Consider the following 25,065-nt stretch of genomic DNA (forward strand, 5'->3'; position numbering starts at 1 on the left):
TTTTGACGCTCTACGCTGGTACCAAGATTCAGACCTCTCCCCCTCAACTCCTCCCTACCTGAGCCCCAACGACCCCCAATCACCCTCCAAGTATGACCCACACCTCCCCCTTGGCATTAAAAAGAATCTAAACTAGCCTCACCTAACGCTTCTAGAGATTATTCAAAATGCCCTGGAGTTTAACTAAACCTTCACTGGGAAATGGCAGTGTAGGGTTAAAGAGGCGATATTTATGTTAAACTTGCATGAGGCCCTAAACACAGACCGGCTGGGAATTCACAGCTCTCACAAGGGCCCATGCTACTGGAATAGCCATTCCTTTCCTTGTAGGTGTAGAGAAAGAAGTCGCTTGCTCTCTCCATGCACAGACGGTCATCTCTCCTGATCAGCCAGCTCCCCATGGCCATGTAACAGTTAAGGGCAGGCCAAGCCAGCCCTGTTTGTCAATCACCCGTCCTGGGCCCAGGAAATGTGTGTGCCTGGGAAAGGCAGACTCCCCTCCTGAGGCTGAGAGCCAGAAGCGCTGCCTGGGCTGGGTCAGAGGGCCTCTCCCACCCAACAGACAGCTTTGCCCTGCGGGCCGAAGGGGAGGCTGCGGAAGAGGGAATTTCCTTCCTTCGAAGTCACCTGCTTGCCCAGGAATTCATGCTGCAGAAAAGTTCTGCAGGATCATAAACCAGCCTGCCTCAGAGCTCACTCTGCAACTCACAGCGATCATTTGCTTGATGCAGCTCAGGCTGGGGAGATGGATAGGATTTTCCCACAAATCACTTGATTAGTTTGAGAAATCTATGCTCCTGCTGTTCTAAGCATTGCAGGGATTTTTGGGTTCCCTTTATAAATCTTTCTCAATGTTATGTTTCTTGCAGCTTTCAGAGGTTCCTCCCCAGGATTCATTTGCAGAAGGTGCTGCCCTGTTCAGCCAGGCTACGCTATTCCTCTTGCTTCCAAAGTACTCAACAGCCTTGGCCGGCAATATTTGGGCAGAAGAGATTGAACTCTGAAGCCTGGAACCAGAAATTCAGGCCTTTTTACCAGGGTGATTACAGCGGAATCTCAGGGAGCCCATAACGTAGCTCCTCCTCTCTCCAGCCCACCCACCCCACCCCATCTTAGGGAGAAACCAGCCACCACCACTATCACCATATTTTATTTCTAATATTTTACATATAACACTCCATTTAGTCCCCACAACAAACCTATGAGATAGAAATTACTAGGTATTTTATAGCTGAGGACACAGGTTTGGAGCAGCTACACAGGCTATGGGAGCTAAGTCTGTGGAGATATTTTGGTTTAGAAAAGTTCTGAGTCCCTACAGCTCTGCAACTCTACCTATTTTATCTCAAAAAAAAAGCAACCCACCAGAAATAAGATTTGCAGGAAAGATGGGTAAGAGAGTTCTTTTCTTTGATCCATTCTGAAGCCCAAGTTCCTTATGACGCTTAGCACCCCCACAAATGACCTCATTTGCTACGTGGTCACTTAGTTTTAGACCCTTTATCACCTGAAATTTTCCCTCCCAGAGAAATGGATGGCTTCAGGCCAATCATGCATCATACAATTCTTCCTTCTGCATCAAGCCAAAACCCTTTGTGCATTGTCTCAATAGGTGCATTTACATTAGCTATTCCCTTGGGGCTCTTTCTGAAGTTCCCCAAGAAAGACTTCCAGTTCCCTTCAGCTGCAGCTCCCCACCTCATTCACCCCACTTAGCATGTCTCCGTATGATGTAGAGAGCCCTGATTTTGTGCTGGGTTTGTGATCTCAGACCATTTCACTTTTCTAAAGCCTCAAATAATTTTCCTTCCCTATAATCCCACTCGCCCTTTTCCTCCAGCTTACATCCACCTCAACTGCTTGTATGGCTGTGCTTTCCTTTTTCTTTCCCTATTGGCATTACTAGAATTAAGGAGTTTTCTTGTTTCTTCATAATTCATTCCAGGACTTCCTTTCTGCCTAGACTACTAGGAACATGGAATTCCCCTCAGGCAGGTCTCTTCTCTCTTTCCACTCTCTTTCTCCCTTTCTCCTGATCTGGTTAAGTGGAAGACATCACAGGGTTCAGTCCCCACCTTCAGTGTTCCACCACCCTCTTCTCTCCCCTGAACAATTCCTTAGGATAAAATTAGAGAAGGTAATCATCCCCCTGCTCTCCCTTTCTTCTGCCTCACAGGAAGATGCAAAAAAAAATAAAAAACAAGCAAGACAGCTCAACAAGCAGCTTTAGGGGAGAGGAACGCAGTGCAGTGGCTACCTCCAGGCCAGTGGGTTCTTGGGGCCTCATCCCACAGTCTGGCTTCTGAGGAAGAGTATTCCCAACCCCAGGCAATTGATTTCATTTCCTTAAAATGCAATTCTCCAAGAGCTATCTGGGATAGGCCTGCAGGATTCCATGCGACTAAGTTTTTGAGGGCTCTCAATCCACTCCCCTCATCTTGTCTTTATTGATTCAGTCATGACTCTTCAGAATTTACAGTGAAAAACGCAAGTAATGGTTACCAGCAGAAACTTGCCATTTTGATTGAAAGCCTCAGTATCTCCTGCTGCTGTCATCTCACGGCATCTTGCTCCCTCTTTGCTCAGGGGCAGCGATCCCCAGAGTCTGGTGGGCCGAGGTCCTTCCCTCTCCTCTCTTGCAACTCTTGCTGTGACTTCCTTATGCCGCCGAGAACAGAGCAACAGAAGAGAGACCCCCTGCACCCCGCCCATCCCACCAAGCCCCCTTTGTGCCCCCCGACGGCTGTCCAAGCTGCCAGCTAAGGGAGACCCCTAGCCCAGTTCACTCACTCCCAGCCCCTCCCTAACTCAAGAACATCATCCCAGCAACTCTTCCTCCTTCCCCGACATGATCTTTGTGTCCTTTCTGCTGGACCATTTCTATCGACCTACAAACACACTGTTATTTTTTCCCATTTTAAGGTAAGGAAGACTGGCTTTGACCTCACATACCCCACAGTTAACACTTCATTTCTTTGCAACACTTCTCAAGTTGTTTACATTGGCCATCTCCAAAGCCTCTCCTCTGTTCTCTCTTGAACCCACTTCACCAAGGCACTCACCTCACGCTCCACCAAAAAATGCTCGTGTTGGGTCACTAACGACCTCCAGGCTGCTGAAGTGCCATTCTCTGTCCTTGAATTACTTCAGCCATCAGTACTATGTGATCCTCTTCTCAAAAAATGCTTCACTTAGTTTCTGAGGCGACATTCTTTCCTGCTCCTTTCATGAGCTGCTCCTTCTTTGCTGGTTCATCTTCATATCTCAGATCCAGGGTCAGCAAGCCAGGGCCCATGGCCAGCTGCCCTTTTAGGAAGTAAAGGTGTGTGTTGTCTACAGTTGTTTTCTCACTACAACAGCAAAGTCAAATAGTTGTCGCAAAGAACACACGGCCCACAAAGCCTGAAGTATGGACTGCTTTGCCCTTTATGAAAACGTTTGCTGGCCCCTGCCCTATAGATTTGTAGATCTATAAATACTGGAGCTCTCAGGACTCTGTCTTTAGACCTCTTCTCCATCTACTTTACTCCTTAGATGATCTCTTCGGATCTCCTGATGTTAAATGCCATCAATTGTACTCATGACTCCCAAAATTTTTCTTTAGCTTGGACCTCTTTCTGGAACCCCAAACCCACATACCCAACGGCTCACTGGACATTCCCACTTAGAAGCCCAACAACTTCCAAAACAAACTCCCCATGTCCTGTTTCCCCTTAAATTTGCTCCTTCTACAGTCTATCCCATCTCATGCCAAAACCCTTGGAGCCATCCTTGTATCTTCTCATTTTCTCAAACCCCATATTCTAACCATCTTTAAATTCTGCCAACTCCATCTTCAGAATATATACAGAATCTGACCCCCTCATCCCCCTCCACTGCTGCCACCCTCTAACCCATGACCTCCCCTCGCCAGCGCCATCGCCTTCTGGCTCCCTGCCTGCCTCCACGGCAGCCCTCCAACAGTGCGTTCACAAGGTAGGCCTTCTAAACTGCAGTTAACGTATGTTACTCCTTTGCTCAAAACTTTCCAGCAATTTGAGAAAGAGTTCACTGAACTCGTCACTGCTCCTGACACCCCGAGCACCTCCTGTTTCAGGGTTTTTCCTCTGCCTCAACTGCTCTTCCCAAACAGCCCCATGGATTCCCCTTCACTGCCTTCTGTCAAGTGTCACCTCACGTGGGAGGACCACCATGACACCCCCACCCCCGCCGTGCACTCCCAGCCCCCTTGCCCTGCGTCATTTTCCTTCGCTGCACTTATTGGCCCTCCTACACGTTCACTTGTTGCTTGCCATCCACCTCCCCCATTAAAATACCAGCTCTCAAAGGATGGGAACTGAGTTCATTTTTATTCTCAAAGCTTTGAACTGTGCCTGCAATTCTCAATATTTTGAAGAATGAATAAATGAATACATCAAATTTCAGAAGCTCATGTGTCATACTAAGAAACTGAGAGGCAGGGAAGAGATGCATGTTGCTTCCATCATGGGAAAAATCAAAGAACAGAGCTGCCCCCTCAAAGCCCACATGGCCCCGGGGCCAACCATACCTGTCACTGGCCTATCCCAAGGAATGGACAGAATCAAATCAGCCCCAGGGACAAAGGGACTGCCCTGTTCAGCTACTCCCTGCACCTGCCTGCAGAGCCCCCTGGGAAGGAGGGTGGGGCAGAATGGAGAAGGGGCTGCCTCTGGAGGGCAGGTGGACCACACCTCATTCCCTGCCCCCTCCAGGCCCACCCTAGCAGCTGCCCTGGAAGGGGTGAGCCAGATGGTGTGGGCCAGCTGGCAGCTCCATGCTGGAAATCTACAGCCCCTGAGTGGTGTCACCTTGGCCAATCTGAACCACTCTCTGCCTCAGTTGCCTCAGTTATAAAATTAGGATGATGGTCAAATGCTAAAATATTTTAAAGCAGAGGGTGATCTCAGGCCCTTGGTTTCCTGTTTGTGTGTATCTAACAAGTCCACAGTCCTGAACTTAAATGGCAGTAATACTTAGATTGTTTCACTTGCCGTATTCCTGCTCCCTCACTATTGGATATCCCCCTGGAGTTTTCAACCTACTGTCTACTCTGACTCTGTTTTCCACCACAGGGCAAGGCTGGCAGAAAGAGAACCATCTCAATTCTTTCTCTCTTCCTTGAACCCTACGGGGCAATTTCATTTTCAACAGGAACAAAACCCAGAGAGACACCAGAGGGGAAAGAATCTATATGAGAGTCTCCAAGCCATTTCCTCCTCCCTCTGATCTCTTCCTCCCTTCCCTCCTCTCCCAGTTACAACTGCACCCCAGTTTATCAAACAGAAGGAATTCCTGAGAATGAAGCAAAGCCTGGGTTGACAGTGTACCCACCCTGCCTCTCCCCATCACCTCGCTGCCTGAGTCACAGGGCCCCCTGGCAGCCCCTGGCTTGCAGCCCTGGACCTCTACCCACCCAGGTAGGGCCCCCTCCTACCAGCCCTGCCCTCATCCTCCAGGGCTCAAGACCCCCTGCCTCCAGGAGCCTCCTGAGACCACTCCCACCTTCACTGACAGCCACTCTCCCCAGCACCTACACTGGACTTCACATTGCGGAGCTCAGTTAAAAACACCACTGCACTCAAAGCCAACACGTCTGCCCTTGTTAACTCCCCAAGTATCTGCCCAGGGGAGCCCTGTGCCACACAGCTTCTTCTGCCCCAGTCCCAGAACAGGTAAGCCATCCTAGAAGCCCTTGTGGATTTGCCGGCAACAAATCTGCCTCATTTCATGATTGGGTCTTTTTTGCCTCCTGCCTGTACAAGCTGAGGTCAGTAGAATTGCCTCTCCAAGCATCAATTTCTTCTTCTGCAAAATGGGGATAACAACTCCTTCCCCACCCACCTCTGAGACATGTGAATTCAAAACAGCACACAAATGGGGGTTATTGTTAAAATAAATAGAGCAGCAAATCGTCCACGCAGCCCACGCCACTCACCATCTTGTCCTACCTTCCAGCAGGCCTGTCCGCTTTCCCCAGTTAAGCCTCTAAAGGCCCGTAGGACATGCCCATCAGAGCTGCCCCCAGCCTGCTGAGGGAAGGTGCCCAGAGCCCCCGTGTGGTCCCAGCACACGTCACGGAGCCAGGCAGCTATGATTTCCACCTGGAGCAGGACTGGCTCGGTCGGCCCCAGAGTTTATGCAACAAAGGAAACCACAGCGGGAAGCAAATGCATTCTGGAAAAGCAGTAAGAAATGAGACATTCAGTCAGGAGGCAGGGCTAGGAGTCACCTCTGGAGAGCCTTCAGCACCCAAAGCCCCGTCTCTAAATTTGATAGCTGTCAGCATTCATTTGGTCTTAATTAATAAGCGAATTAAGAAAAACGCTTGGGTGCTGGGAAGGAGGGGAGGGCGGCTCCATCCCTTCCACGTGGAAGCACCCAGCCCTCCCCAACAGCAGGCAGCGCCCTGCAAAACAGCCCATCCCAGAACGTGCAGGCAGAGTGGCATCCAAGTGCCTCCGTTCGAGCTCGGCCGCTCAGTTCGCTGAAGATGGCCAAGGCCAGGTTGCGGCCTCTCTGAGCTTGTGAAATGAGCAGGGGCGTTAGTGAAGCCTGAGGGGCACGGCGCATGTCCTCACACAGCCTGAAAGGCTAAAGATGGGTCTGGGTTACAAAAACGGAGCCGACCATGGTAGGCGACAGGACCGGGGGACGAGGTGGGGTGGAAGGGGCAAGGATGCCACAGCTCACAGCCACCATTCCCTGCCCGGGACTCCCGCTCGCTGGCCATCTGGAGCAGTCTCACGGCCCTTTCAGATCCAGCACCTGCTGGCTTTCACCTGCACATTTATCTCATCTCACCCGACAGGTGGAGGACAGGGGCAGGTATTAGCTCTTTAATGAACAACTCCATGCCTACCAGTGCTAGACGCCGAGCCGCTGCTTAAACATCTGTGGTTTGAGTGGCTGATTTAAAAAGCATATTTTTCTCACTTGTTCCTAAAACCTGGAGATAACCACTGTTAACACGGTGATATATTGTAGTCCGTTCTATTTTTCATTACTATATACATGCTGTTTTTTTTAAAACATTGAGATTCTACTCTATTCATTTTTAAACCATGATTTACTTGATATATTGTTGACATTTTCCCATATTCTTAAATGTTATTCGATGTAATTTTAATCGTTTCTGTGATTCCCATTGTATGGACAAGCCATATTAGACTTAATTAATCTCTCCAGACAACATTTTTGTTGTAGTGGATAATGCTGCAAGGAAAACCCTTGATTAGAACTATTTTGCACATCTCCGATTATTTCCTTAGGATAAATTCCTAGAAGAAGAATTGCTCACTGGTTCAAAGGGTATATTTTTTTGAGAAATGCCTCCCAGGTTTGCAAATTATCTTCCCACCAGCTCAGTCTGAAAATGTCCATTTTCCAACACTGTTCACAACACCGGATATTATTTTTGCTTTTGTTAATCTGATAGGTAGGAATGATATCTTGTTTTTAATTTCACATTTTAATTATTACTGAGGTTGGACACCGTCGTCCATTTTCCTGGCCATCTGTACTTCGTTTTTGTGTGTTTGAACTATCTATTCACTTCCTTTGCCTACACTTCTATCAGGGCTCTAGTTGATATTTTTAATACTGTGCAGGAAAGAAAACTCACTGGCCACCTCCTTTCATTGCCCTGGACCCACGTTGAACAATCTCCTCCATAAAAGCATTAATTCTAATGTCTAAAGTGTATCATTTTTCTGTGGTTTAAGCCCATTTCCTCTGATCCTGTTTTCAGTGGGGGACACTGATCCCTGACTAAGATCCTCCCTCTAACAGCATGACCCTTCCTGCTCTCCTGTCAGCCTGTCCTCCCAGGGATGATGAATTCCTCTTCCTTTTTGCCAGATCTAGTGTAACTTATGAAGTCAAAGTATCACCCTTGGGGCTGTCCCCTCTTCTCCTTTCCCACTGCAACTGCCTTCCTGCAGCCCCTCATCATTTTCCCACCTGGGCAGCACGAACCCCTTTTTACCCAGCCTCCCTGCCCTAGGCTCACCGCTCCCTGCCTGCCCCTCCCAAACCTCACCACCATTCTCCATCTCACAACTACCAACATCATTTTTCTGAAAGGCGAATGCAACCATCATTTCCTTCCTAAAACACTTCTGCTCAAATTGCTTCATCCAAGCTCCTCAGTTAGGCCTGCCGATCCCTGCTTTCCTGGCGAGCACCCACAGCCTCCCCTCACCTCCAAGCACACACCTCGTACGTTCAGATTCAGCAACACCAAAGTATGACTTACAGTTCTAGGATGCATCACGTTCATGAGTCTGAGTCTCCCAAATGCGGTTCTCTCTAGCTGCAACACCCCCCCTTCCCCTCCACTCCAAGTCCCTGTCCACCTAGTGGTGTCTTGTTTGTCAAACCCTACTCAAGTGCTACTTTCTCCAGAGGGCCCCCTCTGACCGCCCAAAGAAAGAGAAGCATGCCTTATGCTGCATCTAGGACATGCCACTGTCATGCTTATTACATCTTATTGTACTGAAGTCCAGTCTGTAGCAGCAAAATTATGGGCAGAAGTGTGACGTCAGCTGAACATTATTCAGAATGAACAGGACACAGTGGTGGGACCAGGTTGGCACTGAGGACACGATGGGTAGTTCTTTCTATATGATATATTTTGTGAGGTTCTCTCCTGGTGGGTCTCGAACTACTCCACCTTCTACAAAAAAGACTCTGCAGTCCCCTGGTTCCCGGCCCTCTCTCTTGCTATCCCATCTGTCTCCCTCTTCTTCATCTTCCCAAGCTCTCTCCATTCTTCAATCCCGTCTCACATCCTGGGCAGCCAGGCAGCTTGCCCTGGTCTGCACTATGCTACCTTCCTCCCTGATTCCAGCATACTCTCTGTCTCGGTCTTCCCTGAGCACTCATCACATCTGGCTGCCTCCGTGGCTGGTGGTCTTTCCGTGAGCGTGTGCATGGAACCACATACACAGGGTTCCAGCAGGAGAAGGACCACGTCTTCCTTCTGGTAGACCCCACAGTGCCTAGTGCTGGGCACAGCAGCTCAGAAAGATTCAGTAACACGGAAGCATGGCAGCAGGCTATGTGCCCGGAAAGTCCTACCCTTCCAGCTGGGCACTTGCTGCTGGCCCAGCCTAGCACAAACCTTGGGGTTTTCTCCCTTTTTCTCAGTGACTACACACATGTGCTTACAGTGCATATATTTTTGCTGCTCATTCTGCAGATTCATCTCGCATCCGATGGGGCTCAAACCGTCACAAGGCCAAGTGCTCCATAGCTTCTGCCTCATTCTCAAGGTGTGAGATTCCATCTGCTTCCCGAGGCCTCCAGCTGGCCAACAGCACTCAGCAAGTCCCTGACCACCACCGTGAGCCATCTTTGGGACCCCAGGATAGCCTACCCCCATGGTGCCACGTTGTGCACCCTTCTCTGAATCTTCCTCCTAACTTCCCCTTACGCACCTCGCTTAGAGCTCTAAGCACACCCAGGTGACGTGCCTTCCCAGAAATGAATTGAGTCTGGCTGGAAAGAAAGAATTTCAGGCCCAGAAATTTCAAAATTCTATTTTGCTTTGCAAATATAGCTGGTAAAATGTCTTCCCCAGAGTACAGGCTATAGGACTTTCTTCTTTTATTTATCCAATGATGAGCCTGAATTCGATACCTAAAGTCTTTTACTTTGGGAGATTCCAATTAAATAATCTTTCTTTTATTTCAGCTCTCTCTTCCAGGTCCTCCTCTCTGCTCCAATTTCTGACATACATTCCCTCCGCCCTTGGCCCTGCAGCAGCAATCAGGAGCCCCACAGGGAGGGCGAGGGCTCAGCAGCCCCCTCCCAACCATACCAACTCTTTCAAGCTGAAGAGTTTGCTGTATAAATCAGGAGAGCTGGAGGACATGGTGTTAGTAATGGGCACTCAATAAATACTGCTTAACCGCAGGTGTCCCCATCTCTGACATTGGGTTAGCCAGAAATTAGGAGACCAGAAAAAGTAAATGGTCCATTCAGTTTGGAAACAAGAAGAAAATGAGCTACAAAGCAAACATCACTGACTTGGGAGATGGAAGACCTGGATTCTGGTCCTGGTTCTGCCATCAGGTCACCATGTGATGACGCCAAGACCTGTCACCTCTCTGGGCCTCATTTGCCATGTCTGGAGATGAAAGGTTTAGACCTGATGAGAGACCCCCAAGCAGAAGACAGGCCCTACCAATTGAGGCAGCTGCCATGGCTGGGGGCAGCTTCCATGGCCTGGAAGGCTGTACTTCTGTCCCCAAATGTCTTTGGGACTTTGATTTTCACCCACTCGGAGAGCCACGGAGTGATGGTGAGGTTCTGGGGAAATGAAAGAGGGCCTGTGTCCAGAGAGGACAGGGAGCCCTAGACTACACTTTCCTTGCCTTTCCCCTCCCCAGTGTCGTCTGGTGCCTCCTCCAGCTAAAACCTCCTGTTTATGCAGGTCCTAAAGATCACCACGGAGACTCCACATCTCCCTTTTAAACAACTCTTACTGATGGAAAATTCTTCCTCATACCTAATCTAAGTCCATCTGCTGCAATTTCTGTCTATTTTCTCTCATTCAAGCCCTACTGGAGATAGAGAACAGCTGGTCGCCATCCTCCATATAACATCCCCTCCTAAACCAAAACCAGTTATTACATCACCCCTCAGCCTGTTTTTCTTCTGATATCAGAGCCACTCTTCCCAGGCTTTGCTCTGAAAGCATCGCTGATCACCGTGGCCCACATTGGAGTAGGCTTGGCAAGCTCGCTGTCCTTCTCATGTGGTGCATCCCCATCCAAATCTATGGGGCCAGTGGCAAAATCCTGAGAGGGTCAGAGTGGAAAAGGACCCAGGAGAACATAATCCAAGCCCCTGGCTTTACGTAGAAGGAAAGTGAAAATCAAGAAAAGGCAACTTCATATATTGCCCAAGGTCAAATCTGAAGGATCAAACCCCATGAGCCAGATGCCAAATACTGCCATCACAATGTCCCCAAGTGGCTTCAACATGACCTCAAGGTGGATAAAAGAAGGGTCAGGCTAAACTAAAGACAAAAGGGCCACATTTCCAGGACACACCCTATCCAAACTCTACCTGATCCTGCTAGCAGATGGCTGAAATTCCCCTGCCAACAGCTTTGATTTCCAATGGGAATGTAAATATACCTCTGTACATGGCAACACTCTTAACTGGTCACACTTTAGTATGACTTGAGTACATTTCATCCTTTCTAACTGTTAATTGAGAGATTTGGGGATGAGACAGGACTAAGGAACAAAGAAAGAGGGGAATAAAATGCATACTTCACTCTGTGCTAATGTTTCCAAGGTCAGTCTGAGGCTGAGGGGTTGAAGGGGAGGGGGACTCTCAGGATAGCCGAGGCAATGATGGGTTGTGCCTGGTACAGGCCCCCAAGCTGGCTGGCCCCACACAGGTTAGCTGCACTACCCCGGGGGCTCTTGAAGGGTCTGCGTGGAACTGAAAGTGGTGAAAGCATGACCTCACTGCTCCCGCAGGGCAGGCTCCCCCAGGTGCACCCCAGAATTCCTGACTTCCCCAACTTAACCATTTCAGAAGTAAAGAGAGCAGGTGTCTAAAATTAAATCTCAGCCCCAGGGTGTCCTTAAATGCCAGGAAGGAAGTACCAGAGGGAAGGGGAAAAAGATGTCTATCTACTTAGATTAAGTAAAATTATTCAAGTAGCCCCTGGCATGTGAAATAGCACCCAATTGCTATGAAGGAAGGGGGCAAGTGAAAGTGAGGAAAAATGAGTCTGATGAACTGTTTACTAATAATTTTGGCCATGAAATTTTCCTATGTGAAAATTAGGGGGAGGAGGGAAATAATATTTCAGAACCTAGTTTCAAAACAGCCCTCACCCAACTTGAATAAATGGAAGTGTCTTGCTCCAACCCCTTTTATGTCCTGGGGGTGTTCAGACCATCTCAAACTCCAGACACACCCTCCCCCAAGAGGATAACTGGGGGCTTATCACTTCTGCAAAAGATGAAGAAGACACTGTGACAACATTTTCCCAAACACCTAACACAAGAAGCATGCTTATTTGATTTCCCAGAAATCACCAAATTAAATTTTAAAATGGAAAACTAAAAAGCTCTTTCTCCTCTGATAAAAATTTTAATATGCTTTCAATCCTATATCAGTGCGCAGCAAATCTGAAACAGCAAATTTGGTACAGAGCGACAGGATAAAAGCCAGTGGCCAAACAGATTATTTACAGGTGTGTTTATGATTAAAGGGGGTAAAGGGTGGATGATGGGAATGGTCGGAGAGGAAATAAGGAAAGGACTTTCACTTGCCAGGTAAATTGCACTGGGCTTGTGAAAGCAGAAAGAGGCAAACCTTCACAGCACAGTGATTAAATGAGAGAAATTCGAATTGGCCAATTGGGGAGTGGAGAAAATGCTGGCTTAACGGATGGTGCTCATGGCAGATCCTGGCTAAAAAAGATATCACGTTTGATGAAATGATGAGAAACAAATGTAATTTCCTGTGCATCAATCACTCCCTTCATACACAAACAGGCACCCCGCTCCACAGGGGGCGAATCAACCTCACACCAGTGATCAGATTCTCCAAACTGGATCACAGCGGAAGCTGGCGTTGGGGTTTCACGCCCATCCAAGGTGAAGCTGTGGTGCTGGTGTTTTGCATTTTGTCAATTATTCTTCAGCTCCTATTATCCTTTATTTAGTCTGAAGTTGTTATTTTAATGATCTCTGTTCCAAGTGGGGAAAATACAAGAAAGAGGAACAAGGAGGAGGGAGAGAGAGAAAAAGCAAGTGCTCGAGTGTGTCCCACTTGTAGTTTCCAAAGCTCCCCTGTGCTCCCTCCCCCCACCCTGCCTTTTTCTTCCCTGCATGAGTCACCATCCAGGGGCTGTTCGAAAAGCCTTACTTTTAATGTCCTTTATCACAATAGAAATCTAGCAGCTCTACTTCCCTGGAAGGGACCCCCACATGGCAACCCCTGGTTTTTGTCCTAGAAATCCCTCAAACTCAAAACATCTGTTAGTTTTGTTACTGCCTTCCTGCAAACTAAGGTTCCCAGTCTGCTGCGTGCTGCCTCTCCTGGGCTCTTGGGGTGGGGGTGGGGGGCCACATGCCCCAGAGAGACCACAGCGGAGGTCCTCAGCCAAAGATGCTCAATAGTGGAGAAAAGTTCACCTTCCATTCCAGCCCCCTCCCCAAACACAAAGGAATTAGAATTCGCAGGGCTGCAAGTTTGTTTTGTTTGCCATCAGACATGTACATGTGCAGAAGAGAAACCTGGCGGTACCCCGACCAAAAAAAAAAAGTCAGGCAGCTATTATTTTTAACCTTTGGAAGGAGAGGTTTGATGATAATGGTTCCCACCCAAAATCACCGCATAAAGGAGATGGAGGAGAACTTGTTGTGGGGGTTAAAGAAAATAAGAATTAAATGGTGAAAGTGATTTGCAGAATCAGAGAATCGGGACTGCCATCTGCCCCACAGCAGGGAGGGCGTCCTATCATAGAGAAAAGGTGTTGCTGGAGAACCCCTCCCAGGACATTCACTCCTTGCCAGGGCTGGGAACCAAACTTCCCAGCTTCCACTCTAGGATAGGAATCGGAGTGAGGAAATTCACCTGAACTCCCCAGAGCCTCTGGGCCTTGGAAGACCAGTCCTAGACCAGCAGCTTCAGAGAATACAGTTGGTCGGATGGTAAAGCTGGTGAAGTGCTTGGGGCACACCAAGAGGAGGCGCCCTTGTGAACGCAGGAAAGAAGTTCAAGCTAAAACACACCACCGTTTTTCCCCAAGGGGACCCAGCTTCCTAGGAGGCCCACCTATCCAGCACCTCCTCTTGGCAGAAGATGGGGGCAATGCAAGGATGGGAGTGGGGGCAGAACCAAAGGTGAGTCTCAGAGCCAGTGAGGCCCTTGTGGGCCACACAATTTCCAACACTCAAGGGTGCTGCTGGGCTGAACTAGCTGCCTGACATGGCGAGCATTTTTTTTTTTTTTTTACCTGAACAGCCGTTTTCTGAAGCAGGGTAGAGGGGTGTCTCCAGCACCCTTTCTGCCACAGACACACCTGCGCAGCTAAACACATCCAACCCTGAGGAGCTCGCCCCTCCCACCAGCCGCCACACCCCAGGGACGCTGCGATGCTCAGGGCTGACCACCCCGTCTTTGACAGGGTGTAATCTCCACCCAGGATAACATTTAGCTCTTTCCCCTTTATTTCAGCCCACACCAAACCTGGAAAAAGTCTTTCAGAGTTTTCGGGAGCTAATCAAGTGAGTGATTTCTTTTCCTCTGAGAACTGTTTTGTTGGTTTTTCACCAAGTTGTGTGATATGCAGATGCCGATCAGGTCATACAGGACAGTCCCCCATACCCCAGGAAACTCCTCCTTCCAACCAAATAAAATGAACTGTGGCAGAGTGGCCGAGGCATGGGGGGCAAAAAGGAAACAGAAGTTTGAGGAAGGACTCAAGTTGAAGGTCAATAGTGCCGGGAAGGCAAGTCGAGGTAACCTAAGGGGGGCAATTCCTACCGCAGAAAATCCAACCAACCAATGACATTTCTCCGAGCAATGATGGGTACCCAACGGCGCAGTACATGCAGGGGGCCCTGCTGCCTTCACCCAACAAGCCCGCTTCTGCACCCCACGCCTGCAGGCACCCCGGCCCCAGACCAGACCTATTTCTAACAGACCTGAGCTCGGCTGATAAGAGAGTCGTAAACAAGCCCAGTTCTTGACAGCTCAGAAGTTTCCCAAATTGCCAGCCTGTTTTCCTCCCAACCAAAGACGATGATTCCCCACCTCTGTCACGTTTCCTCCTCTAAACTTTTCTCTTCTTCCTGCAATCCCTCTTCAGAGGCGAAATTGCAAGCCGCTGGGAAGCGTCAGGCAGGAGGAGCAGCCCCGGGGACGCAGGCAGAAGTACCTTTTGCGCGGAGCCGAGGGTCTGGTGGCCCGAGGCTCGCCGCCGAGCGGTGGAAGGTGCTGCCGGGCTGGAAGCACGCTGAGGATGCCGCGTTCCCGGCTCTGCGACCAGACCTCTCAGCAGCTCGGACCAACTGTGCTAGCGATGCACTTAGCAATTAGCTGCCGCCGCCGACGCCCCGCCCCCTGCTCCTGCGATTGGCTCCCCAGTCCCGGGCAGGACTGCATTGGTTTCAGGCGACCTCACTCATTGCCTTGGCTCCTACTATTATCTAAGCCATCAAAGGAAATAATTCCATGTTCCATTGACAACCTGTAAGGCTCTCCTCCGGCCCCGGTGTGGGGGCTGGATCCGGAGTCCAGTGGAGGGAGGGAAGGAGAGAAGAAAAAGGTGGAGGTGGAGGTGGAGGTGGAGGGAGAGAGAGTGAGTGAGAAGGGGTGGGGGGTAAGCGAGAGAGAGAGAGAGAGAGAGAGGGAGAGAGAGAGAGAGAGATGGAGCTATCAAGCAATCAGATTCTTGCTCCAGGATTTTAACTTCCACAAAACAGAACCCATAGCAACAATTTTCTGGCTTTATACTCCCCTACCCCCCTTCCTCCAAACTGGTAAATATTCCTGAGGGCAGAGAGAATTGTAACACTGGGATTCCTGCCGGTGTCAGACAGGTTCTGGGAAGCAGAGCAAGGTAAGGGCTGAAGGAAAGAGGGCTGCTTTCCCGGGGCCACCCTGGAGGGCATGTGAAGGTCATATCGTTTGTCGGGGGGCGGGGGGGAGGGGACATATCATGCCCCCTAATTGGAATTTATCCATCGCTTCTTTCGCTCAGGGTTTACCTAACTCCCCAAGCTGAGAAGACAATTTCCCTTTCCATTCTATTCTAAGAGTCTCTCGGAAGAGCTCTTCTTGAAGTCTGTAAAAGTCTGGGAATTCTCAGTGCTCCCTCTGGGCGGTGCAGGGAGACAGGTAGCCCAGATCTCATGAATCTCCTGGGACCCTCATTTTTGCTTATTCTGTCGTGGCTTCAATAAATTGCTTAGTCTTACATCTTCAGCCAGAGAAAAGGAAGTGACTAGAACCAACCCATCAAGACATAAGAACAGTTTCAATGATTGTCCTTGCCTATCATGGAGTTATAAAGCACACGTCTTGACGATTTGTCCTTTAATATAGTTTTCTCATTATATGGAATGGACATTACTTGGCAGCTGAATTAAGAGAAAGAAAAATAATTTTTAAATTGTCTTTAAAAGAAAGCTCCAGGTTAATCAAAAGCTAACCCTTCACCTGGCTCACTCTGGTACCCACGGGGCTCTGAGTCCAGGCTATCGGTCCAGGGCCTCCCCTGGCCTCCCCCGTGGCCTTGACAATCGCAGTCCTTACATCGTTTATGTCCTGAGTAGCAAGTGGCAGCCTCACCTCCCCCTTGTGTAACGAGTTTCTCTTTCACACGTACACGTCTGGTTTCCCTGAACACACTGCAGGCCCTGAAAGGACAGAGATGGTATCATAGCTATCCACAGACATTGTCCAGCACTCAAGAAGTGGGCAGCCTAGTAAGCCCAACTCAAAACGTAAAGTGTGCTGAGCTCAGAGCCTCATGGAACCATCTTTCCAATATGTTTGCTCACACAGCCAGTGGAATGGGGGAGGGAGCCCACCCTGGAGGCAAGGAGTTAAGAATTCAGGACTAAGCTGACACTGTCCCAGAAAATCTGCTGTGTTCAGTCAGGGTATAAAAATCATAAATAACACTCTTATGATTTAAGGAGTAAGACGTCCACTTCCAAGAGAAAGCAGGCTTTCTCGCTCTGCTTTCACACTGTCCTTCTCCCCCTAAAAATATTAAGAGAAATAAAACCCGTATTATAAGAGCCCTCTCGAGCACCTAGCAAAGGTCCCCCAAGAAAAAGGAAAACACTTCAAGTGATCCTCTAAAATGCTTTTCTAAAACAGCATGTCCTTACATGCACTTTTTTCCCTTTGAAGATGAGAAAGTGTGAGCTGCAAACAGTTGTTTATGTCAGTGCCTTTTAAACTGCCTGGTCATAAAACATTCTCTTTGAGAGAAAGATGATCCCTTTGTGTCCCATAGATCAATTGCTTAATTCTGAGAGTTAGAGAATGCATATTAAGTATGTAGATTCTACTGGCACTTCCACTTGTATTAAATATCAGCTCCATACGATTTAAATTCACTGGGGTATGAAATGTACTGAATTCCATTTTGTGGGCAGTACTCGGGCAAAGTAGTACATTTTGATTTAACAGTTTCAGTGCATTAGCTGTCTGAAAGGCTTTCAGGGGCTCGTGTTCCATCATGAGTAATTAAAGGAAAAATGTGGGTTTCTTTATTAAAACACAAATTAAATTGCAGCCACCGGAACCACCACCTTTCTTATGGGTAACCAATTGCTGCAATAAATCGCCATGACCTACAGCGGGAAGCTGGAGAAACCCTGAATTTACTCTTCTGTTTATACCATTTTCTCAGTTATCATTTATTTGTGCCAAATGCTGTTCCTAAAAGGGAGAAGAGGAGAATAAATCTGGGCAATGCCAAGAAAGAAGAAATGTGTGAAAACAGGAGGAAGAAAAAAAGAGAGAGTGACTTTCAACACTACAGCTTTGCTAATTGAGTTGAGCCACACAATACCATTTTAGTGGCAACATAATATTAGCAGGATTTCTTTAAACTAGCATTGGATGAATGAAAGCACTTTTAGAAAACTTCTCCCAGCACAGTTTCCTAAGTACTGAAAGTTGGAGGAACATACTCACAGCTTTCTGTTCTAGCTGATGGCTGTTGTGAAACTTGATGTAATAAAATTCCCTCCCCCTCCACCCACCCACCCTAGCCCCCAAATCAAACCTGTGGTGCCAATGACATTCCCACTAAGTAAAAGAGGAGATTGTGGTTGTCATGAACCTTTCTTAATGATTTCATTAATTACTAATGAGTCTTCAGGAAGTGGATATTAAAATAGACAGTGCTTCATGAGGTTTAAAGACAGTAAGGAATATTTTATTATTTAAAATATTCTGCCAAATAAAAACAGGTAATTCAATTGGTTCAAATCACCGTGATATTTTCTAGTGAGCCAGAGTTATAAGTAGCCTGAATGGTACCTCTGTTTGGCCAAGAGACAGAAAGACAGAGATAGAGAGAAGAGAGATTTGCAAGACTAAATTGCCCACCTAAATTCTGCTTTGTTGCCGTCGAATTCTTTTTAAGAAATATGGAACTGAAAGCTGTCATTAAATGTTGTCTAGCAATGCACCAGTTGACAGGAGTTGGAGAACCGAATTAAGAAGGTCAGTGAGCTTTTCATGAGGCTGGCAGATCACAAGTGGCATGAAGCTTCTTTCCAGAATAAAAGCTGCACACGTGAATATGGATGTGGGACCCCTACCAGCTGGGACTCAGGCACTAACATAGATGTCTTCTTTAAAGGATCCATCGAACATGTTTATGACACCTATCACACATCATCCCTTCGTTTCTAAAACAGGATTATAATGACGGCTATTTCTATAACTGTTGAGAGCATGATGACAAATCAACCCATAACAGTTTATATGAATGTCCTCTCTGGCATTCTACTACTTCATCTTAGGCAGAGTGATAGCAGCCACAAAGCCTTGGCTTGAACCAGTACTAAGGCAATACACAATCACTTAGCTCCACTAGGCCAGGGTGTCAGATCAACTCTTGGAATGGGACCTGAAGGTGATCAGAGGGGTAGGAACAAAAATACTTGTCTTAGTTTGCTTGGGCTGCTATCACAAACACCACACAATGGGGTGACTTAAATATGGGAATTGATTGTCTCACAGCTTGGATGTTAGAAGGCTTGCTTGGGGTCCCTTGGCTTTCCATCATGTGGCACTGTCCTCATATTTCTCTTCTGGGTTCCAGCTGACTCCCTGCGATTGTCTCTTTTTAAATCCTCCAGTAATCCAGATTAAGGCACCCTAGTGCAGTTGGTCTACACTTTAAAAATAACACCTTCATGGGGTCTTATTTACAATGGAGTCACACTTACAGGAATGTAGATTAAAATTAAGAACATGGCTTTTTGGGGGGGAGGTGGTTACTTAATTCAATCTATCACAACGCTCTTGGCACAGGGGCACAGCTGCAGGCAACAAAGTGTAACTTTGTATTGCCTAAGGAAATTCTTCTCAAATTGTCCCATCACAATGTATGCCATGCTAGAGGAGAGGTTCTGGGAGGTGTGATCATGTTTTAGTATCCTGGCTATTTAAAAAATAGCACCATGCAATATGTTGGCTTAAACTATGGGAATTTATTGGTTCACAGGTTTCAGGCTAGGAAAAGTCCCAAATTAAGGCATCATGAAGACTACGCTTTCTCCCAGAGGACTGCAGCATTCTGGAGCTGGCTGCTGGTGATCCTTGGTCTGGCTTTTCTGTCATATGGCATTGCACATAGTGGCTTTGCCTGGTTTCTCTGGATTCCTCTGACCTCCGGCTTCATCTCCCTGTTCTCTCTCCATGTATTTCAATTTCATTCTGCTTCTATAGGACTCCAGTAATAGGATTAAGGCCCATCCTGATGCAGTGGGGCCACAACTTAATTGAAATAGCCACATCAAAAGGTCCTATCTACAATGGGTCCACACCCACAGGAATGGATTAAGTTTAAGGACACGTTTTCCTGGGGTACCTAGCTCCAAGCCACCACAGTAGATATCAGCCAAGTGATCTGCTACAAGCCAAAGTTTCTTTAAACATGCATGTCTTATTTTTCAAGTCATGCCAATTTTGTATTTTCCTCCAAAATACATCCATTTGTTTTAGTACATGTGTTAAATAATGATTTGCCCCAAATATCTGTGCAAAACTGAGTTTCTATGAGATGCCTTTATAAGTAAGCTGGGGTTTGAGAGACACTGGCCTAATGTCTCCCCTCTGCCCTCTACCTGGTTTCCAGAGTTGGGTCAAATCCAGTCCCTTCCCTCCTGTCCAACCCTCATCCGCCATTATCTTTGTGTACTCCAACTCCCATTGCAACCCTCCCATTAACACACTGATTCCTTATTTTCCATGGTTGCTCCAGTTTTGCTCTTCACCTGGAATACCCTCCCACCCTGCCTTCTCTTACCTGGATTGAAGCCATCCTTCAGGGCCCCAGGTACATCTCTGCTTTCTTTACTACCTAGCTCTGGTTCTGGCCATTTCAATGTCACCCTGCACCACAAACATTCAAATTAATTACTTTCTCATTTTTATTTTAATTTTTTGTTTCAATGTGGCCTATTTTCACATTCATTCCTACATGTTAAGCTTCCATTGCAGCTTTCATATGACCTCATCAGATAACATCTAGTCCAATGGTCATGTTGACCTGTTCAGAATGTTCAAGAGAGGATGAAATGCCCTATCTTTTCCTCTTTGGCCAACATGCAAATTATGCTTAGCATCAATCTGAAAGCAAAGAACTGAGAGCATCACAAGTGTGGTAGGACCTGATTTTCCCTCCCCTTAATCCTCTGTTCTTCCCCCAGTCAGAGAGAAGCCTTGGTAAGACTTGAGAGGTTTGTTTGGTTTGGTTTCTTAGCATCTAAGTTACTTATAAAAACTGGGCAACATTAGCAAGGAAACATTTGTCTGTCATGAAAATAGATTTGAAAAATGTACTTTCCATCCCAGTATTATAAAACAAGTACATTTGCCCCCTTTAAAGTGGAGAGATTATCCTGGGGGGAGGGCAGAGGTTCAAAAACTGAAGGGTTTAGGATATGAATTTTAGAGGAAGATCAGAAAGGTGGTCTTTCTTATTACTGAAAGGTGATTGATGGGAAAAGCAAATTAATTTTCTGCATTCCATATATATTAGCTAATAGTAAAGTGTTTTTTCTTGCTGGGGAAAAAAATATTTTCTTGCTAGAAATGGACTATATCTGCATTTATTTCCAATCACTATGGCATAAACCAACTGGTTACATATAATGCAGCAGGGGTCAATAACTTCTATTATAGCAATGCCCCCACATTGCCAAGGAAAGATGAGATTATGCTCAATGCACTCTCTTTAAGATGGCATCAAATGATCTGGGAGAGGCAGCTCTTAAGTAGAATTCATTCTCCAAGGGTTTTCTATATATTTTATATATGTATACTATATACTTTCCTTTTTTCTTAAAGTCACTTTAATGACCTGCTTTACTCAAAGGTTAAAAAAAAAATGAAGACATGATTGAGTAGAAATTAACTACATGTAACAACCATAGACTTTGGTTATCTAAGTGTTTAGATTGCTTTATGCTTAGAGAAAGGCTATTGATGTATCCCAATGCCCAGAACTGCTCAAATCCCACTCCCCAGTGCATGGATCATTTCTTCCAGGCCACGCCTCAAAAGACAGTTGTTGGTTTCCTCCTTAGCAACCAGACCATCACCCACCCTTGGTTTCTCCCCACTAGAGCCCTCCTCAGTTTGCTTATAGAGCTCTGAGCCTTTCATCCTCTGTCTTTGCCAAAGGCTATGTGCTGGTTTGAAAGTATTATGTGCCCTAGAAAAGCCATATCTAATCCTGATCCAATCTTATGGAAGTAGCCATTTTTTTCAATCCTGATTCAGCACTGAAGGTTGTAAGCTTGATTGGATTACTCCTAATTGTCGGAGTGAACTTTGCTTAGATGGAGATGTGACTCCACCCATTCCAGGTGGATCTTGACTATTTACTGGAATCATTTAAAAGAGAAATTATTATGAAGAGAGTTAGAAATGAAGAAGCGTCAGAGTCTACAGAAACAACACAGTCAACAGAAACTTCAGAGCAGAGCTGACACGGATGCCAATTCTTGGGAAACAGATACATGGATATTTGGAGATGCTTGGAGTCCAGCAGACATTGCCATGAGATGTTAAGCAAGCCAGAACCTGGAGAGAGCCATGGGAAGCCAAGAGATGAAAGCTATCCCTGGAGAATTAAAGTGAGGAACCCCCACAGGAATAGACGCTGAAAACAAGAGAGCCCAAGAGCAAAGGACCAGAAGATGCCAGCCACGCGACTTCTCAGCTGACAGAGGTATTCCTGACCCTTCGGCCTTCCTGAATTAAGGTATCTTTCCCTGGATGCCTTAGTTGGGACAATTTTATAGTCTTGGAACTGTAAGCTTGTAACTTATTAAATTCCCTTTTTAAAAAGCCGTTCTACTTCTTGCATACAGCATTCCTGCAGCTTTCAAAAACTAATACAGGCTGTGACCTGCTCTCCTCCAAATGGAAAAGGTAAGACCCAGTAAGGACCTCCTAACCACCCCCACCCAAAATAAACCAACCAACACATAAAAACTCCTTCTGCCTTAGTGAGAGAGATGCTTCTGTTTCATCACCTAATTTACTAAGGGGACAGGACACTCTTACTTTTGACTTCTTTTTAAGTTTATAAGAAAAACAGAGCCTATTTTAAACAAGGTTATGCAAGTCTCACACAGGTGAGCAGTGGGGACAAGCCGGTTCTTACTGATTCCCACAGAGACCGGGGCAGAAGGGTCTGAGTTTCCGCTGTAGCAGATGACAAATGAGCTGAATAAGACAAAGCAATTTTGCCACCTGGATTGAAGAATGGTGCCAGTTCTTCCAGGGATCTTTGGAAATCGGAAGACCCTTTCCTCTTGTTCAGTGGTCTAAATGAGGGTCTTCCTGAACGCGAGCAGACCCCTCAAATTTCCTTGTGATCTCTAACCTGTATTGGTTTATTTCTTTCAAATCCCTCCTTCTCTTCTCTATTCACTTCCTTATATCTCCTGCTTTCACCTTTGATTTTTAAATATTAGTCCCTCGTGAAAAATATTCCTAAAAATGTCATCTTCCTTTTGAAAATCAACCTATACTGATTATTTAGCTGTTTAAGAGAAAGGGGACATGAAAATCTAACCAAATGGAAAATAATATAATTCAACCTCCTTTGCCTAAATTGCAGTATCTAGAAAAAAATCAAACAGAGAATATTTGGCTTTAAAAGATTTTAGGCTAAACAGTGTTTGTGAGGGCAGGGTGACATAAAGTCCTGGCATGATAGCTCTGCTGAGCATTTTATTGATTTTCCTTAGGAGTTGGAATGGGGGGTTATTTTCAGGCAACCTCAGCAAATGTCTCCTTGGTGCTGAAATTTGTTAAAATCCGTCCTGTTTTTTAAGTATGCAGCAAGAATCTCTGAGGAGGGTGGAGGATCAAGCAGGGAGCCAGGTGAGGAAGGAAAGAATGATAGCACCAACATTTCAGCTGAAATCTTCTTAACATCAGTTTTACAAAATGTCTGAGCTACAGAGTTTCAGGATCCAACTCTGCTTTTTAGCTATTAAAGAACTGTTAAGAAGGATTTAAGCTTCCAGAGGAAAGCTTTGAAATTGACACAAGCTCCTTAAAGCAGCCTCCACAGCCCAAGACACTGAAGGACTGAGAAGGAAGGATTTGCTAATGTATGATCAGCAGTGCTTGGCCATGATTAGGGGTGAGCTTTAATCGTTCCAATTTGCAAGGCACTGCTGGGTTTCTGTGATTTACACCTTCTCGGGACTGGTGTTCTTTTCTTGATTCTTCTCTCTTGGCTCCATTGAGAGCAACATTTGTACAAGGAAAGATGGTGCTTCTGCACTTTTAATGGGCACGGTGGAATGACACAGCCTATGAGACTAAGAATAAGAGCACAAATGTTAGCAGTTTTATAGGTGAAAGTTTCAATAAAGCTCATAATTGGTTGCCCAGAGTGACCCCACTGGGACTCTCCATCCTGACCAGTTAAAAAAACCTTTCCTAAAGTTATGAAATAAATGCAGAGCTTCTCCAAAATTTAACAGCAAAAATAATGCTGATCCCCTCACCGTGATATTGAAGGTCTTGAGATGGGGAAATGGGTACAGTGTCAAAAACAAAAGTTTATCAAAGACCTCTGAACATTCTAAAATCCAAGTAGGTCGACAACAAAAAAATTTGTTGTACAAGAAAGTGGCTTCCTGAGCTGATGACCTGGTGCATACTAGGGCTTGATAAATATTTGCGAAAGAATGAATGAATAAATGAATGAATGAATGAACTGTATCACCAGCTTAATTTTGGGGTCCATTTAGCATGAAAGTGTCACTCACTTCCAGGAGTAACAAATGACGTATTTATAGGAGGGCATTATGTCCTGTCTTGGCCTCACATTTAAAGAGTGGAAATGTTTTCTAAAGATCATGTTTTTCTAACTTCCTAGGCCCACAAGAAACTCTTCACAAAGCTACCCTCAACTTTTCCAATTCATCTCCTCAAGTATTGTCATTGTCAGTTTCATGTGTCAACTTGGCCAGTGGTGGTGCCCAGTTGTCTGGTTGGCCAAGCGCTGCCCAGCCTGTTGCTATGAGGACATTTCATGGACTTAAATCACAACGACATTGGCTGTATCCACAGCTACTAAGGGGGGTGTCTTCTGCGACGAGTGATGCTTAATCTGATCACCAGAAGGCTTTTAAGGAAAATTCGGAAGAGACAGTCACTCTTCCTGCTTCAGCCAGCAAGCCTCTCTTGAGAGTTCATTGAGGACCTTCACTGGAGCTGCCAACTCATGGCCTGCCCTACAGACCTTGGACTCTACATCCTATGGTTACTTGAGACATTTTTATACATTTTATATTTACAGATATCTCCTGCCTATTCTGTTTCTCTAGAGAACCCTAGCTAATATGAGCATATTCACCAAATTTCGAGGGACCTCTACATACTGCCTAAAACTACTTGGAAGGTAAGTGCAGTTCTGATTGGTGGAGGGTAAGTAATTAATAAAAGATTATCTTAAGGATCTGATGTGAGTCACTCTGGAAGACCCCTTAACTCATTGTTAACCTTTATTTACATCAGCTCACTGCCAAAGTCATTGCTGCCATGGAGGGATTAGTGAGGAGTTGTATTCTTTGACTTTATTGGAATAGTTTGTGTGGAATTCTGCCTAAAGATGAAGAAATAGAATAGATGACATCTCAACATCTTTTAACGTCCAAATTGTAATTGTTTGTGGCCTCAATAAAACACTTCCCTTTCTTTTCTGTTTATTTTGCTGCTCCTTTTCACTAATTTTCAATATTAGAACATTAAAATTAAAATGTAATATTTGTACATTGCAAC

The 25,065-nt window shown here is 46.3% G+C and overlaps 1 protein-coding gene across 3 annotated transcripts in view; it reads right to left on the reverse strand.

Moving 5' to 3' along the window:
• The window catches only part of ZMAT4 (zinc finger matrin-type 4), a 409,363-nt gene that overhangs the window by 332,147 nt on the left and 52,151 nt on the right, over positions 1–25,065 (reverse strand). The window contains exon 1 of one of the 3 annotated variants that reach the window (XM_077151830.1): positions 14,936–15,040. The exons of the other annotated variants lie outside the window; for them this stretch is intronic. The gene's annotated coding sequence lies outside the window, so the exon portion shown is untranslated. Of the gene's footprint in view, positions 1–14,935; positions 15,041–25,065 lie in introns of those variants that run through there. 3 annotated transcript variants of the gene reach the window in all.

Source organism: Tamandua tetradactyla, chromosome 3, assembly GCF_023851605.1.
Source record: "Tamandua tetradactyla isolate mTamTet1 chromosome 3, mTamTet1.pri, whole genome shotgun sequence".
Taxonomy (NCBI): Eukaryota; Metazoa; Chordata; class Mammalia; order Pilosa; family Myrmecophagidae; genus Tamandua; species Tamandua tetradactyla.